General features: G+C 31.2%; 2 non-coding genes across 2 annotated transcripts; both read left to right on the top strand.

The window, feature by feature from the left end:
* The first annotated feature begins 1,385 nt into the window (after window positions 1-1,385).
* On the top strand, window positions 1,386-1,452 carry LOC115849805 (small nucleolar RNA SNORD109A). Its single transcript, XR_004038146.1, has one exon. It is a non-coding gene; the product is annotated as a small nucleolar RNA SNORD109A (small nucleolar RNA).
* A 4,643-nt stretch (window positions 1,453-6,095) lies between these two features.
* LOC115849806 (small nucleolar RNA SNORD109A) lies at window positions 6,096-6,159 on the top strand. The gene has a single exon (XR_004038147.1). It is a non-coding gene; the product is annotated as a small nucleolar RNA SNORD109A (small nucleolar RNA).
* Window positions 6,160-7,416: the final 1,257 nt, after the last annotated feature.

Here is a 7,416-nt window from a genome sequence, read left to right as displayed (position 1 = left end):
AGCATTGAAAATTGCCCCAGTGCAATATCACTTCATGTATCATTCTAGACAGAAGAATACTCGGAAGCTTCCCGAGTTGCCATTATAACCAGTGTTACTAAAATCAAGTCAAATGTCTACCTGTGCCATTTTCCACTACAAGTTGGATGAAAGTGGTAAATTGTCAAGAGCATTAGTGTGTGTAAGGAACGCTTATTTGTTGGTAGTTGTCCTGTCTGGATCAAGGATGAGCATAAGTATCAAGGTTACTGAGATCCTGCTGAGTGGCCTTCTAATAAGACAACACTCTCAGAACTGGCTTAATTTTTAACCTCCTCAATAATAGCACAATACTCTTACCATGTGTCTTGCATTTTTAAGTCAGAGGTACTTTTAGATCATAAGATATTTATAAAGTCTTTATTGGATGGAATACAACTTTAGAATTTTCCATTTGAGATAACTGCTGTGTCACTTATTTGCATAGTTCAGTACAGAGGATTATAGGCAATTTGCAAAAAGTAAAAAACTCAGAGAGGAAACAAGTGGATAAATGAAATGGCAATGGTGACAATGGATGAAGCAACTGTGATGTTTCTGGCAAGGAAAGCCTATATGATTAATTAAAATGGAACCAATGTTATGCTTTATTTTTAATTAATTTAATTCATTGTATGATCTGATCTATTTTCTTTGTGATATTTTGCTGCAGGTCAAAAACTAGAACAAGTTACTCTTCTTTCAAGTGAACAAGTTATTTTCAGGGAAGAAAAGTGAGCAGCTACTCTGGTACATTCAAAATTCTTATGTGTTTTATGACTAGTGATGTCAGTAGTCAATGTGAGATCATTCAGAGACTCAAGGAAGAATATTTTTATGATAGATATATTTTTTCTTGTGAATGTCTCTACATAGTTCAAGGAATTCTCATTATTGTTTCTTCCCTTTTTAAAACGTTTTTAAAAAGTAACCTGAATAATTTTGGAGAGTCATTGCTGTAATTCCTTTTTTCACTATTTTGTATTGAATGACAATAATCTTGTAGTTAAATACAAGTGTGCTAAACATTGATATTTTTAATCTATATCTGGAACATTCAGAACATAGATGCTTCTACTTATATTTGTACTGTAATTATACTACATATAACTTTGCTACACTAATTACTCTTCAAATTTTTAGTTGATTAAGTTTTTTCTGTGTTTTCCCAATGGATTTTATCTAATTTTATTAGAACAATCCAAGGTCACTTTTTTCCAGTTATACATATAAGAATTCCATTATTCAGGTACTAAATAGGATGTCTACTCTACCATGTACTGTTATTTATTCATAGTGCAGTAGATAAGCCTGAAGGAAATAAGCCTGGCTGAGGAAATGCTTATTTGTTGGGAGGGTGCTTGTCTGGATCAATGATGAGCACAACTGTCTGAGGATGCTGAAGGACTCATTCCAGATGTCAATCTGAGGTCCATATGAATGCCCCTCTAATAAGACAAATAAGACTCTCAGAGCCTGGCTCTATTTGGTGACCCCTGAGTAACAACATAATGCCACTGTTAGCATGCTTTTTTCTTTCTCACAGAAAAGGGCATTAGTGTCCTATCTTATAAGGCAGTATGTACCTTTATGATCAGTGATCCATTTTGCTTTATTTTTGTCACTTTGAACAGAGTCATAAATATGACTATATATACATGTATATGGGAAATATGTTCTTGTGTAATGAATTAGAAAATGAAAAGGATTGAATTAAGGAGGGGACAAGCAACTGTGATGGGTACTGAAAGTCTCAGTAATGTTGAACTAAAAGAAGGAAACACTGCATGTGTACAGTAAATAATGGTAATGGTATCAAATTTTAGTTCTTTGTTATTTTTACTACTGAATATTTTCTAAGACTCTGCTTTTCTTTTTGTTATGTTTTGCTGAAATAGAAGGACTGGAATCAGGTCTTCCAATTCAGAGGACAGGGGTGAGTAGCTATTTGAAATTCATATTTCATATGCTCTGTGCCAGGTCCTGAGGTCTCTCTGTTTATCTTTTTAGAGGCTTATTTGAGAATATTTTGATGATGTGTCCTTTTTCTATTTGAGACCCTCACTAAGGTCACTTACATTATTGAATCTTTATAATTTCTTCTTTCATTTTAACTCTTTTCTGCTTTGATGGAAAAATGTAGAATTTTAGAGAATTTTTGGTAATTTCATAGTGGATCAAAAAATTATTGTAGTAAAATCGGAATCTTCCAAAATATTATCAGATTTTCCTCATCTGTTTTATTGTTGGGATTTCAGGACACAGGCTCAATTATTCATAGGCATTTGTGGTCACACTGCATTGCTTTTTTGTTTCTACTTTAATATTTGTGGATTGACATAAATTAGTTGTTTCTCATTTTTGCAACATGGAAAGTTGTATGAGAAATTTTGTTAGATCTCTTTAAGACCATGAAGTTTTTATACAATAAACGTTGCCATATTCTTTTGAAACCCAAAATAGTTCAGTTTTCAATACTGTGTTGGGCTAAAAAGAAAAGGTATTATGTTAGAGATATCAAATGGAGAAATATGAAATATCATATATGGCATCATTATTTCTGAAAGTTGAAATATGCATCACTAAAAAGAGTGGTCTATATATTTCCTGGCAAGCTATGTTGAAGATTATGTGTTACCTGGTACTTTGAGATGAATGCCCTAAGGACAGGTAAACATTTTTCTTGACAAAGTTCTGTCACAGATTCTATCAAGAAGTACTTATGTTTATATTTATTATGTATTGTTTATTTATATTTATTCTATAGAACCATAGAAGATAATTCTAAAGAGTTGATAATAACTAAAAAAAATAGTCATAGATCAAAAAAGGAAATTGGTTTAGCCAGATATTGAAATGAACTCTAGAACCTTGATCATTAACAAGATTTTGAGCAAGCATATGAATAGCAGGAAAAATGGGACATGTTTTTACTTTTAAAAATGTCTTCTCGCAAACCCTTTTTTGCATATTTGTTACTATTAGTAGATTCACAGAGCCATGAAGTCAGGGATACTGTCTCAATCCAAAGAGTATAACACTATATTGATGCATAATATATATTCAGTAAATTGCCCATATTATTACTCTACAATAGTACAGGATTCAGACACAGAAGCAGAATAGGACTGGCATAATAAAACCCTTCCTTATGACCAGCTCCAACCTCTTCTCCCCAAATGCTGCTCCTTCTGAAAAATGTACTTTATTTTTATGTTTTTTTTAAGTTTATAAAAATGAACTGTATAATTTTTTTCTCTTTGTGACTACATCATTTGCACAAGATTCTTACTAATCAGATGAACATTTTATTTGAAACATCAAATTCATTGTTGTGTTAGTAATATGCTCTTCTTATTTTGTAAGTCTTTATTTTTTAGGTATTTTATTTTTAAAATAGCAGTATGTCTTTTAGATTAAGCATTTTGTGTTATCTCTAATTCTTGATTAATCTTGCCAGGAGGGTTTCAATCATACTAACTATTTCAAATTACTAATATTTGTTAATATTTCCGATTACCTGTCTGCTTTCTATTTTGGTGTTTTTCTGCCCTTAATCTCATTAATTTTTCTTTACTCTTCTGGAGCTTGATTCAGTCTCCTTGATCTAGCTCTTGTGATATATAATCTATTGATTTTCAGCCTTCTTCAATTCTCATATATTGCTTTTTACTCTAAACTTCCTTATAAGTCACAAGAGCACAAGTTTGGCATTCTTCATCCTTCTTATTCCTCACATAAATGTATTTTCTAATTTCATATTGATTTATTTTTGAATTATGGATTATTTAGAAGGACATTGCTTAATTTCCAAACAGCTAGACTTTTTCTATCGATTTTTATTACTGATTTCTAACTTGATTCCATATGATAAAAAATACTTTGAATATATTTTATTACTTTGGAATAATTTTGTATCTCTCTAATGGCCCAGAGGGTGGCATAATTTAGTGAATATTCCATTTTCACTGATTATTACATTAGCATGTAATTATATCATTGTGGATGCAGTATTCTATCTTGCCAGTTATTTCCATTTTGAAATTGCCACATCCATATCTGATGTGTATTTACTAACCTATGATCTGAAAATGAGTTAGTCATTGAAAGTCATGTAGGAGATTGTCATGGAAATAAGGCACCTGGGTTGTTTTTGGAATGCTTGTAATATTTGTATTACAACCTGTGTGTGTTGATTAGTTGCTGTGTTGTTTGGATGGCAAATTAATTAAGCTTTACAATTATACTGCATGCTCTTTTCTACACATATATTTTAGTAGAAAGTTTAAAATATCCCATCAAAATAGACCAAATGTTAGCTAATAAATTTCCTAGGAATATTGTCTACTAAATAATGTGTTATTTGGGGACTAACAATTGATGTCTTTAGGATAAGTCAAGAAGTTCTCTTTTAAACACAGATATTTCAGTAAATCAAACATTGCAGTAACGTTAAATACTCACAGCCATGTCATAACAGCCTTTCAATTCCAATCACTTGAATACTATTATTAATTTCAAAACAAAATTTGTATACTAAGGTTCAGATGTTCTGAAAAAGCTATTGTTTAGATAAATCATACAAGATTTTATTTATAATAATAAATTCTGATAATTAATTTAAGATGACAATGAGAGGGCAAAATTGATTACACTGTATTTAAAAGAGTGTTAACATGAAGAAATTACTCAGGATAGCTTCCTAGTAGGAATTTTTAAGATTCTGGTACTACGTGTGTTTCTTTCCAGATAACTTGAGAAGATTTTTATTTGGTATATGGATTTTTCTTTTCATTTCTTTGTGCTGGCAATTCATGCTTGAGAATGAACAAATAAGAAAATAAATATAAAGCTATAAGTTATGGTGTCATGTTAAAGTAGTAGATTAATGACACAGAATACAAAGAATTTTAATCTAGTGGTAAATCTTGAAAATTATTATCATTTCATTGAAAGTCTAATAGCTACTGAAACACTCTTATTTTGCACCAACCACCCTATAAACATTGTGTGGTTTATTCAGATGAGAGCCTAGATGTATGTTTATGTATGTATGAGTGTGTTTGTGAACTTGACACAGAGAAATAAGAACATATGGTTGCCAGTGTGCTTTGTATATATAAGGTTAGGGTCATGTCGACTCAAACTTACATATCAAACATGGCTTACCTAACTCTGGGGTGTGCCCACAAATCAAGCATTTCCAATAAACATAGGTTAAAGTCTCCTTGCCCTCAATATTCACAGGTTATCTTGTCAGTATTTTCTAAGTATACTATTTGTGTGAAGATAAATCCAAGGTCATTTCTCCAGGCCAGCTTTAGTTTTGTGGTAAACTTATTATTTACTTACAAAAAATGCTAATTAGATTGAGAGACTGTGGCAAAGTGGGCATGATTGAATAGAGATTGGAGTGTAAGTTAGTGACGCTCTTGGTTTGGCTAAGCAGGTCTAAGAAAAATGGAAAAGCATATATGGCAGGAAAGCATTAATATGATTCCATCTAGAGAGTTTGGCTAAATTTTTGCAGATTAGAAATATGGGTGTTGTCCCTAAATAGAAAAAGTAAAAGTTTTTAAAAAAGTATTACTGGAGAGAGAAAATTAATGAAAAAATTGTAAGTGCAGATCAAGTAAAAATATAGTTAGATCGAGTGATACAATCAGTAGATCAGCACTTGACAATAACAGTATTGTTCCAATGTGAACAAATATTGCTTAGGAGAGTGAGAAAAGATAAAGTTGCTAACAGCAAGCTTATATGGGATGTAGTTGTGGTGTTGATTGCTTTTTGCTCCAATAATCTAAGTGATAAATATTTAAAATTGATTTCTGCCACATTATTTATTCTGTTCTAATTTTTACATGTGTCAACATTACCGTATTCCAAACTGTGCCATCCCCATAGAGAGAAGTGTTTCTGCAGAAGTTTATGCAGTTTCCAAATGGCTAGCTTCAATAAACTAAAGCTGAAACATTTACTAAAGCTGAAGCATTTATTGTCTTAATACAAATAATAACTCTGTAGGAATGTAACCCAGTTATAGAAATGCTAATTTGTCAAGAGCTACCTTACCAAGATCAATGGTAAGCATACTTGTCTGGGGATTCTAGATTATTTCCAGACATTAATCAGAGGTTCCAGCTGGATGTCTATTCATAGGAAGAGAACACTTTAAAAATTGGACCAATATGGTGACCTCCTCAGTAATTTTACGATGCCTCTATGCACGTGCTTTTCCATTCTCTTATCAAATTGCACTGTCATAATACCTTCATTAGGCAGACTTCATGCTTAGAGTTTCACATTAAACAGAGTTCTGGTGTCATATATTTTAAACTATTTGTTGTTAATTGTGAACAAATATTGAAATAAAAGTTTAAATATAGAAACATATAAATAACTTAAAAAGTCATCGTGACTATAGATTATGAGTGTTATCAGTAATATTGGGAAATTATAAGGGAATATAGAACATTTAGATGTTACATAATGGCAATGAGACCAAATTTTATTTTATTATGATTATCATTTATGCATTTTCTCAATTAATATTTACTTTTTCTGACAATTTTTTTTTTTTTGCATAGAATTGCTACAACTAGTATCAGCACATAAGAGAATAGAAATAAGCAGCTCCGTTCATGTGCCTTTTGGAATTCTTCATATACTGGGAGGACCATAAATTGTGTCTTAATAAATTTAAAACAATTAAATTAATATAAACCATGTTAATTTAATTCCACAATGTGATGGAATTAGAAATCAATAAAGAATATCTCTTGAAAATCCTCCAAAGAATTAGAAATTGAAATTAGCATTTCTAACATATTCATTCGTCAAAGAAAATTATACAGCATTTTGAAATGGAAAAGATTAAAACATAACATGTCAAAATGGGTGGGATGCACCTAAAGCTGTATTTAGGGGGAAATTTATAGCACTAAAATGCCTATATTAGAAAAGAAGAAAGATCTCAAACAAATGACTTTATTTTCTACCTTAAGACATTTTAAATGAGCAAACTAAACCCAGAGAAAGAGAAAGAAAGGCAATCATACAAATAAGAGCAAAATCAATAAAATAGAAAATAAATATATTTATAAAGAAAAATAAATGAAATTGAAAACTGGTCAGTTGAGAAGAAGAATAACATTGACAAAATTATAGCCAGATTAAGGGGGGGTGGAAGGCGCAAATACCATTATCTGGAAATGTGAGAAAAGGGTATCATTAGAGATTCTATGGATATTAAAATGTTAATAAGTGGAATTTATGAAAAACGTATGCCAATAAATTTGAAAAACCCGAGTTCATGTACCCAATGCACAGTGAGGACAAACAAATCAAAACATCAGAGCTTGGAGCCAAGAAAATTTTAATGCAAGGGCCATGCAA

This window comes from Globicephala melas, chromosome 2, assembly GCF_963455315.2.
Source record: "Globicephala melas chromosome 2, mGloMel1.2, whole genome shotgun sequence".
NCBI lineage: Eukaryota > Metazoa > Chordata > Mammalia > Artiodactyla > Delphinidae > Globicephala > Globicephala melas.
The sequence above is the reverse complement of the archived record's forward strand: the minus strand, read 5'-3'. Positions and strand labels throughout refer to the sequence as shown.